Source organism: Carettochelys insculpta, chromosome 3, assembly GCF_033958435.1.
Source record: "Carettochelys insculpta isolate YL-2023 chromosome 3, ASM3395843v1, whole genome shotgun sequence".
NCBI lineage: Eukaryota > Metazoa > Chordata > Testudines > Carettochelyidae > Carettochelys > Carettochelys insculpta.
Window position 1 is genome coordinate 83,460,749 of NC_134139.1, and position 12,183 is coordinate 83,472,931.

The following is a 12,183-nucleotide window of genomic DNA, read 5'->3' on the forward strand; positions in this document are numbered from 1 at the left end:
AATCAAGCAGCTAACTAGCCTGCTGATGTATGTAAAAACAGGCAGCACGTGTAAATAGTTCGTCTTCTAAACTTGGACACAATTTGTCTACATTTGAAAATTTGACCCCCTACCGTTAACCAGTATTCTATTTTCAAGTATACAACCACTGATCGTAGTGGCTCAATTTCTGCCCCATAATACGTCCTAAATAGATATTTTCCTTAATGTAAAAGAAAGCTGGACAGGGATGAGAGGGTACCACACATCTCTTGTTGACGAGGAATTTTGAAACCAGAGGAGAAAAAATTGGAAAGGTGTGAACTGTGAAATAAAATGAATTGCTAAAAGCTAGATGTTGATTAGAACTCAGGGCCAAATCCTGTCATCCTTAGTATCCACAGTATCTTACTCTACAAGTAGCTTCTATGAAAGCAATGGGCTTAACTCACTCTGCATCAGAATGATAGAATCTGGCCCTTAGGAAATAATCCAGGTGAGAGGTTTTCTGTTAGTAGTTGATAACTTAGTCAATGCACACCAGGGTCAGCAACCTTTTAAGACAATGCTGAAATTTACCCTTTTAACCTCTATGTACGGTCCAAGTGCCAATGATACTTTTTAAAGTTACTAATCATCCTACTTACAATCGTTTCATTAATAAATTAAATTAAGATGCAGAGCAGACCATTTAGGTTATGGTTGGTAACATTATCTGGTCTTTTGTTAACCTACAGGTGGCATGGCTTTGAGCAAGCTCCTGGCTGCATGAGGGAGGAGGAGCAGGGCTCATGAAAATCAGCTCACGTGCCACCCTTGGCACTCATGCCGGGGGTTGCCGACTCCTGGGATAGACCATGATCCAGCACTTTGTTTACAGACTTCATATGCCTGTTTCCAAATACTTTGTTTCCTGTTTGTAATGGGCAGTCAGTGCAAATTTTAGGGTTAGTAGAGTTTCTGAATATTTTATATATATGGTTTTGTGAAATTTTTATATCACTCTGATCTTTGGATTTCCTATATTGTTACATACAGCGGTTCACAGAGAAGCTTTCCGCTTCCTTTTTCTGTGCCCTGTACCTGCATCACTTTGTGTGTGCTGTCACCACTACTAGCCTCAGTGGCTGCTATGTGACTCAAGCTGAGTTGCAGCATTGTGAAAGTGTCTGAACTTGGCTTCAAAGCAGCTGTGATTGTGCTGAAGGGCTGGATGGTGGGGGACACTGGCAGGAGAAAAGGTTCAGAGGGATTTAAAAGGGCAAGAGCATACTGTGACAGGCTCCAAAGGAGAAACAAATTTTGGCTTGTCATGCTCATTCTTTCTTAAGAAATTTTTAGAAGACCTTATTTTGGTTTTGTACATCCGATTCCTTATTAGTAATTATGTACTTGGTCTTAGTTGGCTGCGTGCACACAATCCTGATAAAATCATGCAATACTCTTCTCAAACAATAGCAGGAGATGTTCCTGCTTTGTAGCTTCAGTCCTCAAACCTCCAATTTGACCTGCTGTTTGGTACCTGGGAGGGGACAAGTGAGCCTTTAATCACTCAGCCTGTCAGTCCTCCCTCCAGACAAGCCTGAAACTTCACTTTTGTTCAAAACAAAGTTTCCAGAAAGGAAACTTAAATAACGTTCCCTCAGAAATCTTCTGCAGAGAGATGCTGTGAGTTTCCTTGGTAACCGGCCTGCAACCTGCATAACATTTTTCTGGGTATTAGCTTTACTGGTGACCACAAAAAAAACAAAAAAAAAAAACAAGCCACCACCCCAGTCTCCCAGGCCTGCACCACAGAGCGAGTTCCACTCTTCTGGAACAAAAAAGCCTGATTCTCCCCTCAGTTACACCAGTCTTATGCAAGTGTATTTCCATTGCTTCTGAACTCATTCCACTGGTGTAACTGAAGTGAGAATCAGGACCGCTCTCTGTGCGGGAGCAGACTGGGGTATCCTTCACTAAGTACGTGATTCTGGACGAAGGGAGCTCAATCCTTTTAATTTTAAATACACTCTTTGGTATTGTGCAATGAATATACTCACCATCTTGCCTTCTCTTCTCCTCCTGTGCCATTTATTGTGCTAGCTTCCTCTTCACTTCTGTTCTTACCCCAACTCCCCAAAATATTCCTCTGTCTTCCTAGCAGCCCTCACCCACCAGGCCTCAGACCACTTCTTTCCTGACATTGGGCTCTGGTCATACCCCAGAGCAGCCTCCTCTTAACCACCTTCTCTTCCCACTGTCTTCTCCTTGTTGCTTTCTCCTTGATTTGGGCCGAACTGCTCAATGCACCCCATGAGCCCCTTCATGGCTCCTAGCCTGAGGGTAGGCTGAAAAATCAGCAGCAGGAGGTCATGTTGGGATTGCAGGTTAGAGGAAGGAAAAGCAGGACCTAAGCCTGTGCTCTGTGAGAGCCTATACAAAGAAACAGCATTTTAAAGTACAAAAAACAAAAGGGAAGTCAATAGGTAGTAGGGGCCACCAGTAGTCAGACAGGCAACTCAACCAGGCACTCACTTTTTTTATTGGGGGGGTGTTTACAGGAAGTGTACTGTAAACCACAAAATCTGGGATGTTTAGGACAACAGAATTACTTCTGTTTAATTTGTCTGACTACTTTTGCAAGAGACAGTTGCACCACCCATCCAAATACTTGCAGCCCCCCAGTGAAAACCTCTCTTACACAGCAAAGATCTGCAAGTATTTGGCTAGTGGCATGGCATTCTATTGCCTTCTTTGTTGCATCGGCCCTGAAGTAGGTGACTTCTATGTATCGACCTGGCTATGTCAATTTTTCTTCACTTCCCCAGTTGGCTAGTGTAGTTTTAAGAGCGCTTGATAGAGATCCTGTGGGGGTTTGTCTGTGTTATGCGATGTGTTCTGGATGAAAGATGGAGGTATTTAAAGTACAGCAGTCAGTAGATTTCCAGTGTAGAGTGGTATTTATGTGACAATCACTTATTTGTACTGTAGCTGTAGTATCTAGAAAGTGGATTGCCCATGTGGGCAGATCCAGGATGAGATTGATAGTGAGGTGGTAACTGGTGCAATTCTTTGAGGGCCTCCCTTCCATGGATCCAGATGATATCAATGTGGCACAAGTAGAGAACAGCCACTTGGGGCTGGCAGCTGAGCAAGCATTGTTCTAAGTCACCCATAAAGATGCTGCAGAACACCGAGTGCAGATGAGAAGCTATTGAACTGGAATTTGTATGAAAATTTGACACCCTGAAACAAGACTTAAAAGGAAACATGGAGTAATTCTCACATTACAGTAGCTAATTTCCCCTTTGAGTCCTCTCACCTTCTCCTCCCCATTGTAGAGTGACTGAGCCATATCCACTTTGATTTAATTAGCACTGATATCACACTCCCCCGCTGTATACCTTCGTTGTTTCTTCAAGAGCTGAGGGTGTTGTATCTCTCAAAAGCTTATGCCCTAATAAATTTTAATTATTAGAGAGTCACCGGACTCCTTATTGTGTTTTGCTGAAACAGACTAAATAGGGCTGCCACTCTGCAAAATGCTTTTAGGAACTAAAACTAGATATAAAAGAAATCAGCAGTCATGTAGCACTTTAAAGACTAACAAAATAATTTATTAGGTGATGAGCTTTTGTGGGACAGACCCACTTCTTCAGATTTAACTAAACTAGATACAATAAGGATTTTAGCAGGAACTAACTGGTCCTGGTAACAGGGTTGATTAAATCTCCCAAAATTGTCATCTCTGTCATTTTGGGGGAAGGGTGTGAGTGAATATGATGGGTGGTTTTGCCCTTTTTTATACTACGGTCACTCTCTGAAATGCATTTTCCTTACCCTTAAATAAAGTTCCTTCCTGCTGTAAGGACAGAGACATGAAGTCTTGGGGTAAAAGACATTCCATATTTTTCAAATACCAACCCAGCCTGTTGCACCTTAAAGACTAACAAATTTACTAGGTAATGAACTTTTTGTAGCTAAGACCCACATTAGATAATCTGGCTGTATGTAATGGCTTGGTGGGCCAGAGTTTGCCTGGCCCTTGCCTTCTACTCATACACTTCAGTCTCCTTGTAGTTAGGGCTTTTATTGTATAAAGTGTTTGAACTGAATCATTTTATATTTCCTATTGAAGCGGCAAACCACTGTATCTTGATCCCTTACCTGAACAAACAAACATCTAATGTCTCAACAATCCAGAACAGGTACAGCTCAAATTTTGGGGGAAATCAAGGATGAGGAAATTGTTGCAGTCACTCTGCAGTTAACAACCAAGGCTGACGGATACCGGCGTGGAGTTGGTGTGTTGCTGACAAATGATGGGATCAGAGTTACTGAAACAAGATGACAGTTATTCACAAAACACGCAGTGCATCCTGCATGCTGTTTGAGAGTGGCCCAAGTTGGGAGCGGCAGCAGCGGAGCTTTAAGTGTCTTCTGAGATGGAAGGACAGTCTGTGACAACCACTGACTGGTCCTGGATTATACCACAGAAGGTGGCAATCACACATGAGCAGCCAGCTCAGAAAACAGGGAAAAGCAGCCCACTCTGCACCTCTGATGTTCCTGCATTTTAAAATGACCATGAAAAACACTACTGTAACCACTGTATTAGGTTTGGCACTAAATCTTGTGCCAAGTGAGGTTTCTAATAAAAGCTGGTGATTCACTGAATCCATTAATGCTGCTTATGTGTATCATTTTTGCGTGTGGAGTCACACTAAACTCTTTCATATCCAGCATTCTATTATCCAGAATTTTCAAATAACCGGCATTTTAACCGTAAGTAAATTTTAATTGTTTTCCATAAGTACAGGATAGTGAAAGTAAACACAGATACAGTACGTTTACAGTGTACACTACTACTGGTGTTGGTAAAGGCCTCTGCATACATTTGTTTCTTGATATGTAATCTTGTTTTTCTCTAGCATTATGCATTGTTAGAGGTATACCTCTATGATGCAGAATATTTGAATATCCAGCAACTTTCTGGTCCTGGGGCTGCCAGATATGAAAGAGTTTACTGTATATGTATTGGCTCTGTCTTTGTAGCTGAAATTTTACTCTCTGGGAGACCACAATAGGAGGCATGGCAACCTAACGTGAATGGATTCTTAGCCAGGAAAAGCAGTACTTGATTCCAATCCACCTCTGAGAAATCTGGCTGTGGACCTGTAGCCCAGGTGACAGGCACTGCCCAAAAACAAGGACCTGCTCATGTGACAGGCTGTATTTCAGATGCGCCTCCACACAAGGATAAACAGTGGCTTTCCCCTCCACCTAGACAACAGTATAAAGGGCACGCTGAGTTTCTTCATTTTTTGTCTTCAATCCAGCTCATCTCTGCAGAAGGACCCTGCAATGAACTGAACCCAGAAAGGTTGCTGACTCATCCTGATAAAGGATGTACTCCAGGAGACTAAAAAGCTAGCAGTCTATTCCATCAGCTGCAAGCCTGCATCAAGAAGTTTGTGACTGATTATGTCACAGAATCACAGGGCTGGAAGGGACTGCAGGTGGTCACCTAGTCCAGACCCCTGCTTCTAGCAGACTCAACCCCCACCAAGTCATCCCAGCCAGGACCTTTGATGTCATTTGATTGCTTTAACAATTTTATTCACCCTGTTTGCTTTTCATTAATAAAGCTTCAATTCTGTAGGATAAGATCTAACGTACTCACTGACCTGGGAATGTGGCTGGTCCTTTGGGACTGGAAGAGCCCATTCAGATTTGGTGAGATTAGTTTACATCACCTCATCTGTGTAGGAGGGTACTGGTTATGGCATAGGAAAACTGAAATGTCTGACGAAATTGCTTGTGTGATTTCGTTCTAGCCAGCGTGGCAAGAGAAGTGTTCTGGGTGACTGGTTTGCTTTAGGATGGACAACTCCCCAGTTTTGGGCTGTAAGCAGCCCTGGTTTAAGCAGTTTGCCCTGATTTGGAGCTCTCAGCAATGCCAGGCAATTCCTCCAATATTACACCTCTTAGGCCCAGCCAGCATCTGAAGCACACAACCATAAGGGAAAGCTAAAAGGAAACCTGCAATCCAGGTTCCAGCCAGCCAGGTTTGTTTTTAACTACTGAGAAGGCACAATTAAGAGCAGCATGAGCTGTGCTTCTTATATATGCTTGGGCATCACACACTGTGCCATGAAGAGAATGGCTGTGCAGTCTCTCACAGGCTGATGAATCAGAGTCTGTTGCAGTGCTCCACATTGTTCTTATAATTATGCTCATTTAAATTAATCCTGTGCCTAAGGCCCTTCAACTATTAATAGGAGCTAATGTCAAATCCTCACTCATTATAATTGTACTTTTATTGAGAAAATTGTGTTAAATAAACATGTACCTACTGGTCATGCATTTGCTCACATATTCCAATCCTCCACTTATTTTCCACCTTAATGAGCTCTATTCTGAGTGGTTGTTCAGTTCATTCCTCCAATCCCTCCATTTGATTCACAAATGGAAGAATCAACGTGAAGATTGAAGGTCTTGTGTTAAGGATGGGAGCCAGCATGAATTTAAAAGGTGCGGTAACTTCAGATGGGAGCAGGTTACCAGTTGGTGAAAGTTAACATACCTGTACAAGAGAATGGAGCTACAGCAATTTACACCTGCTGAATATCTAGCTGCGTATCTTACAGGAGGGAATATGAACAACAGGTCTCCCTTAAACCATCCTAACATACTGCATCAATACACGGTACCAGTATTTAGCTTTTCACAGCTAGAGCAGCCTTGACCTTTCAAACACTATCTACTACACTCAAATCTTCAATTTCAAGAACTAAGAACAGCCTGTAATTCAAAAGCCTCCACTCTGTGGCAACAGTGGAAGACTTTTTGTTCAAAGTTGCTCATTATCTATTCTCACTTCAGCCAGCTATCAGGACACGTTTAATAGTACAACCCATTGAAATATGAACACAGCTGGTGTAGGGGCAGTATTGGGCTTTGTATTGAGTTCATATACTACACCCAGGAAAGCAATGTCAGGAAACAATGGGGCTTCACTTGTTTGTGCCTGAAACAAAAAAGACAGAATACAAAGCTGAAATGTCCTTTGACCCAACCACAACAAACTATACTTGAGCAAGAAGAGTATGGAATAATCTTAGGTTTTTTCTTGGTCATGTTATGCGCAGACCAGGGGACCTACTTTAAACTAGATAATTTTATTGAGGGCTAGTTTATACTAGGGAAATAAGTTGATTTCTGAGATGCAATTCTACCTACAGCAATTGCGTACCTAGAACTGACATATTGGGAATTGACTTACCTGATTGTCCTCACTAAGGAAGGTCGATGGGAGTGTCTCTCCCATCAACCTCCCTTATTCCACCATAGCAATAGTGTGGAGTACAGGAGTCGACCGCCAACCCCAGAGATTAATTTTGGGCATCTGTAACAGATGCCCCACCCCCAAAAAAAAAATCAGACAATCCTCTACAATGTACATCAGATAAACCAGGCAAACACTTCATGAAAGAATGAACAGACAGAGCAGACATTAGGATTTTCAACACACACAAGCTTGTCAGTGAGCATTTCAATGGAGTGGGCCATTCTGTTAAAGACCTGAGAATGTGTCCCCTACAACAAAGACTTTAAAAGCAGATTACATCAGAACATTTGTGAACTGGACTTCATACTCTAAGTTGACACATTAACACGTGGTATGAACAGAGACAGCAATTATCTCACCTATTACAAGGACTGCTTCCCCTCCTCTGATGTCTGTAATGATCTCAGGCAAGACACACAAGATTCCCCACCCCCTTCTTCAGTTCATGTATTTGATTTGTCAGTTTTTATTGCAATTTTTTTGGACCTCTGTACCACATAGCTGGGTCTGGACTGGAAATTCTACAGATCTGAAGAAGTGGACCTAGCCCATGAAAGCTCATCACCTAAAAAATCATTGTTAGTCTTTAAAGTGCTACATAAGTGCTGCTTTGTTTTGTTAGAATACGGGCTAACACAGCTACCTCTCTGCTGCTGTTGCCCCATAATTTTATTCCTTTTTTCCCCCCCATTTGCTGTCCTCAGGAATTTCCATGAGGCTTGGGTCCAGTGGCTCCTCAGCTGAGGGAGGAGGAGGAGGAAGGGGATGTCTTCAGATGTGAGCAGGCTTGTGCCCACTCACCTATTCTGCCCCCCACCCTCAATAGACAGTAGTCTGCCACTAGATAAGGATTAAGACAAGTTGATAGTACTGCATGGAAAAGAGAGCACTGTCTCTGGCCATGTGGTGGTATTTAAATAGATTTCTGAAGTATGTAAATTTATATAACCAAATATCATCCAGAAAGACACCCAGGCAGTTAATTTGGTCTTACCATTATTGTGTTAATTAAATGTTGAACCAATTTTACTAGTGTCACTTTATTAATAGTGAAGAGGTGAAAGCTGTGCAATGAGGAGTTGCCTCTGTTCAATCAGATTGCTTTAAGAAAAGCTCAGCGATAAACAACATGTAAGCATCAGAGCACAAGGAAATAGCCAGTGAAAATGTCATATCTATCAGCCATTATCCAAAACCAGTTAAACAGTGAATTCCTTGGGCATGCAAAAGAAATCTTGATGGCTCGCTACCAGGGCTTAAAGTATCAGGCGTAAGTCCCAGACAGCCACAAATAACCAAGCTGAACCATTTTAAAATGGCACTTGCACTCTGTCTTCCTGACCCGTTGCTTTCATCAAAAGCTCTCTCAGTACAAGAGGTGACACCGAACTGCTGTTCACAGTTGTCTGATTTAGCTGTTAGCCTCCTTTCAGTTTGTGCTGCACTGACATCCCTCATCATCAGATCAAGATAACAGTATTCATATAATAAACTTCAAGCCTAAAACTAACACTCATGACACACTAATCACGTGAAGCACTAGCCAGCCCAAATCTGATAGATCAGACATTATACTAGGCACATTAAAGTTACACAGATCAGGCAGGCCTGCCTGCCTCTTAAACAAGCCAGCTAATTTAAAAAAAAAAACTGCTTTAAAGCCAGAGTGTACCAAATGTATCCCAGGTGCAGTTCCACTGACAAATTAGTAAATAACATTAAATTAGAAACTGGCCTTCTTTGTAACAAATTCTTCTTGTATCTTTCTTGATTAATTGATTTCAGAAACAAGCAGCAGCAGGATTTTTTTTCCCCCAAGTTATCTGAGGGGCTGGGAAAGACTAAAATCGAACCTTTTAAAACAAAACTCAAGAGCCAAATCACAGTGATTTAAACTTGGGGTAAAGGTCCCAATAATTTTAATGGAACTAGGATTCCACTATAACATAAAATAGCTGATTATAATTAAGTATCCTAGTCTTTTCACTTATACTAGTATGAATCAGAAGTAATTCCACTGAGTCAGTTGAGATATACTTGTAATTACAAAACTGAGTAACCTCTGCATTGCCAAAGGTTCTGAACATCTGAAGTTCCCATTGACCTGGATGAGATTTGTGGGGTCTCTACACCTTTGAAAATTGAGCCACAAGGTTTAAATACGTACATACACACTCTTTGGATGGCAATCTGAGGCCAAAAGAAAAGCTGGGTATGGCTGTGATATTAGATCATATCAAAACTGAGGTATCCCCTTGGTACTTTAAATAATTATACAACTATTTTACACTGATCCCATTTCAACACTTCTGGAGAAATTAAACCAAAGTATTTCGTGTTAATCCTTGAGAAACGAGATGGTTGCACTACCACCTGACAGCAGGGTTTGGAATAAGAAAGAACTAAGCACTAGCCAAACTTCTACTTTCATTGAATGCTATGTTTCATATTATTCTGATTAGGTAGGCGGAAGGCTTGTTGAGAGAAGAGTGAGGCTGTAAAATATGGAGCTAGGTTACATCTACACAGCTGGGAGTATTCAGATGCAAGGTTTTGATTTGAACCATTAGACAGATAGGGACAAGCTGTGAATTTCAGCTTTGGAGAGCTGTCCTAAAGCCAACCTCTGCTTCTCTTTAAGTCATACATATAATTGTGTAAAAGTTGTCACAGGCATGCAGAATCTTGAGCAGGCACTTTTCTTGCTTACACTTCCCGTAAACCTAAAAGGAGGACACTATGTTGGCTCCCAAATGACCTTGCAGAAAGTCTACTAGCACTGCCTGTAATTCAGCATCTACCACTTACTTTGATCTCAGTAACAAGAGAAAGGACTTTGGCACGTTCACAGCCACAAGTTAATCATCCAATAAGCTTATATAGTTTGTTTATCCACTGTATTTAAAGTGGAAGAGGGCTGCCCTTGTTAGAGAATTAGGCCAAAGGTAATATAGTTATCTGGGTTTGTATCAGCTGACTTCATCAAAGGGAACCTTTGGCTGCTTAAGAGTCAACAAGATGCCAGCTACTTTGCTGGCACAATTCCTCAGATCAAGCCAAATATCAACCCCACTTAAACTAAGTTAAATCCTCTGAGGCTAGCACACTCACACCTGCCTCAGTTTCCTTACCTTGAGGCTTGCTGAGGTCAGAATCCTCTACTGAGTACAGGATCACCTGCCCTGCACATGGCTTCTCAGAATCATAGTCTTTTCTTGTTCTTCCTCTTTTGAAACCAGTTTCCTGCTTCCCAGACTGCCTGATCAGTAGTTAAATAGGAATTCCCTGTTACAAGAGCCCATCATCCTTCTCCATTTGCCTAAACAAGTATCTTGTCTCTAAGTCCCTTCCCATAAACACTAAAAGTCAGTCTGCACCAGCAGAGAAAAAAAGCCACACATGCTGTTGCCATGAGTCTCACATTAGCTTTACACAGGCCAGAAAAACCAACAGCTGGCCCTACATTAGCTAATTTGAGCTCAGGATGCAGGGCTTTTTCACAGATTTGAAAACTGGGCTTGAACCCAGGCTCTGGGACCCTGTGAGATGGAAAGGTCCCAAAGCTCAGATGTCTATATAGCCACAAAAGTCATGGGTCAAACCCCTCAAACCCCAACTGGGTAGCACAGGCCAATTCCAGATTGCTCTTCTGTGTGTAGCTATTACATCTGGGTTTTGAGGACTCCATCCACGAACCTCATAAAGTCAAGATCTGAGAATCAGCATGTGTCCAATATGACAGCCCATCATTGGTTGCTCATAATGCAGTCCTTCTCCACCTTTAGAACCTGAAGGAGTCCTTCCTTATTTCAGTCCCCCAACCAGATCACTATGCAGCATCTCCCAACACCACCACCATTCAGACCATCAAAGTTTCCCCCACCCCCAGATAAACTGTTACTCTTTATTCTGTCTTTAGGGATTATACCACTTCCCTATCCCCATGCTAACCCAGAAATGCTGTTATAAGGAACCCTGGCCTGCTCACTCTTGATTGCTTTTTCCCTGGGCTCCTTTCTGCCTTATACCCCAGTTTATCTTTGGCTTTACCAAAGACGCACCTTCTACTCCCCACATCTACTTCACTTCTCTCAGCTGCTTACTAAGCTCTTGCTAGCAAGACCTAGCACTCGTCTGACTCTACTACCCCTTCCTTATCACCAGTTGCTGCTCTTACTTGCAGGCTCCATAATCCTAATCCCTCTTCTCCCACAGATAGGCTTTATCTACAACCAGATTTTATAAGCCCTAGCTCCCCCTCCAGGTGCAGTATGAGGTTAATAGGCACCCTATAGGCCACATAAACCAGCTCAAGCTTTGTGTGGGCATGAAGCCACAAAGCAGAGCCACTTTGCTTGGGATGGAACTCATGCTCTGACACGCAGTCCCCTTGCTGGTTTCACAGGCTAGGCATTAGCTGAAGTGGGAATGTTACACGGATAATTTTAGCTCTATAGTACAAGCCCTGGTCAGCTGACCCAAGCTCTGACACATGCTGCCGTGGGTGCTATTTGCAGTGTAGACATAATCTAAGGCTCCATGGATTTAATCCCTACCATTAACAGTTTATGGATTTTTGTTTGTTTTGTGAATCTTGTTGCCAAAGTATGTTGTGAAGGACAAAAGTATAATTGGGTTCAAAAAAGAATAAGATAAATTCATACCGGATTGATCTGTCAATGGCCATTAGCTAAAATGGTCAGGGACCTAACCTCATGTGCTGGATGTCCCTGAATCCCCCTGAGTGCCAGAAGCTGAGACTGGATAACTTGGGGTGGATCACTTGACAAACTGCTCTGTTCTGCTCATCCCCAGTTCCTGTCCCGCTGCAGGGAAAGCCAACAAACGTGCCTGGAGGGATGAAAAGGGGT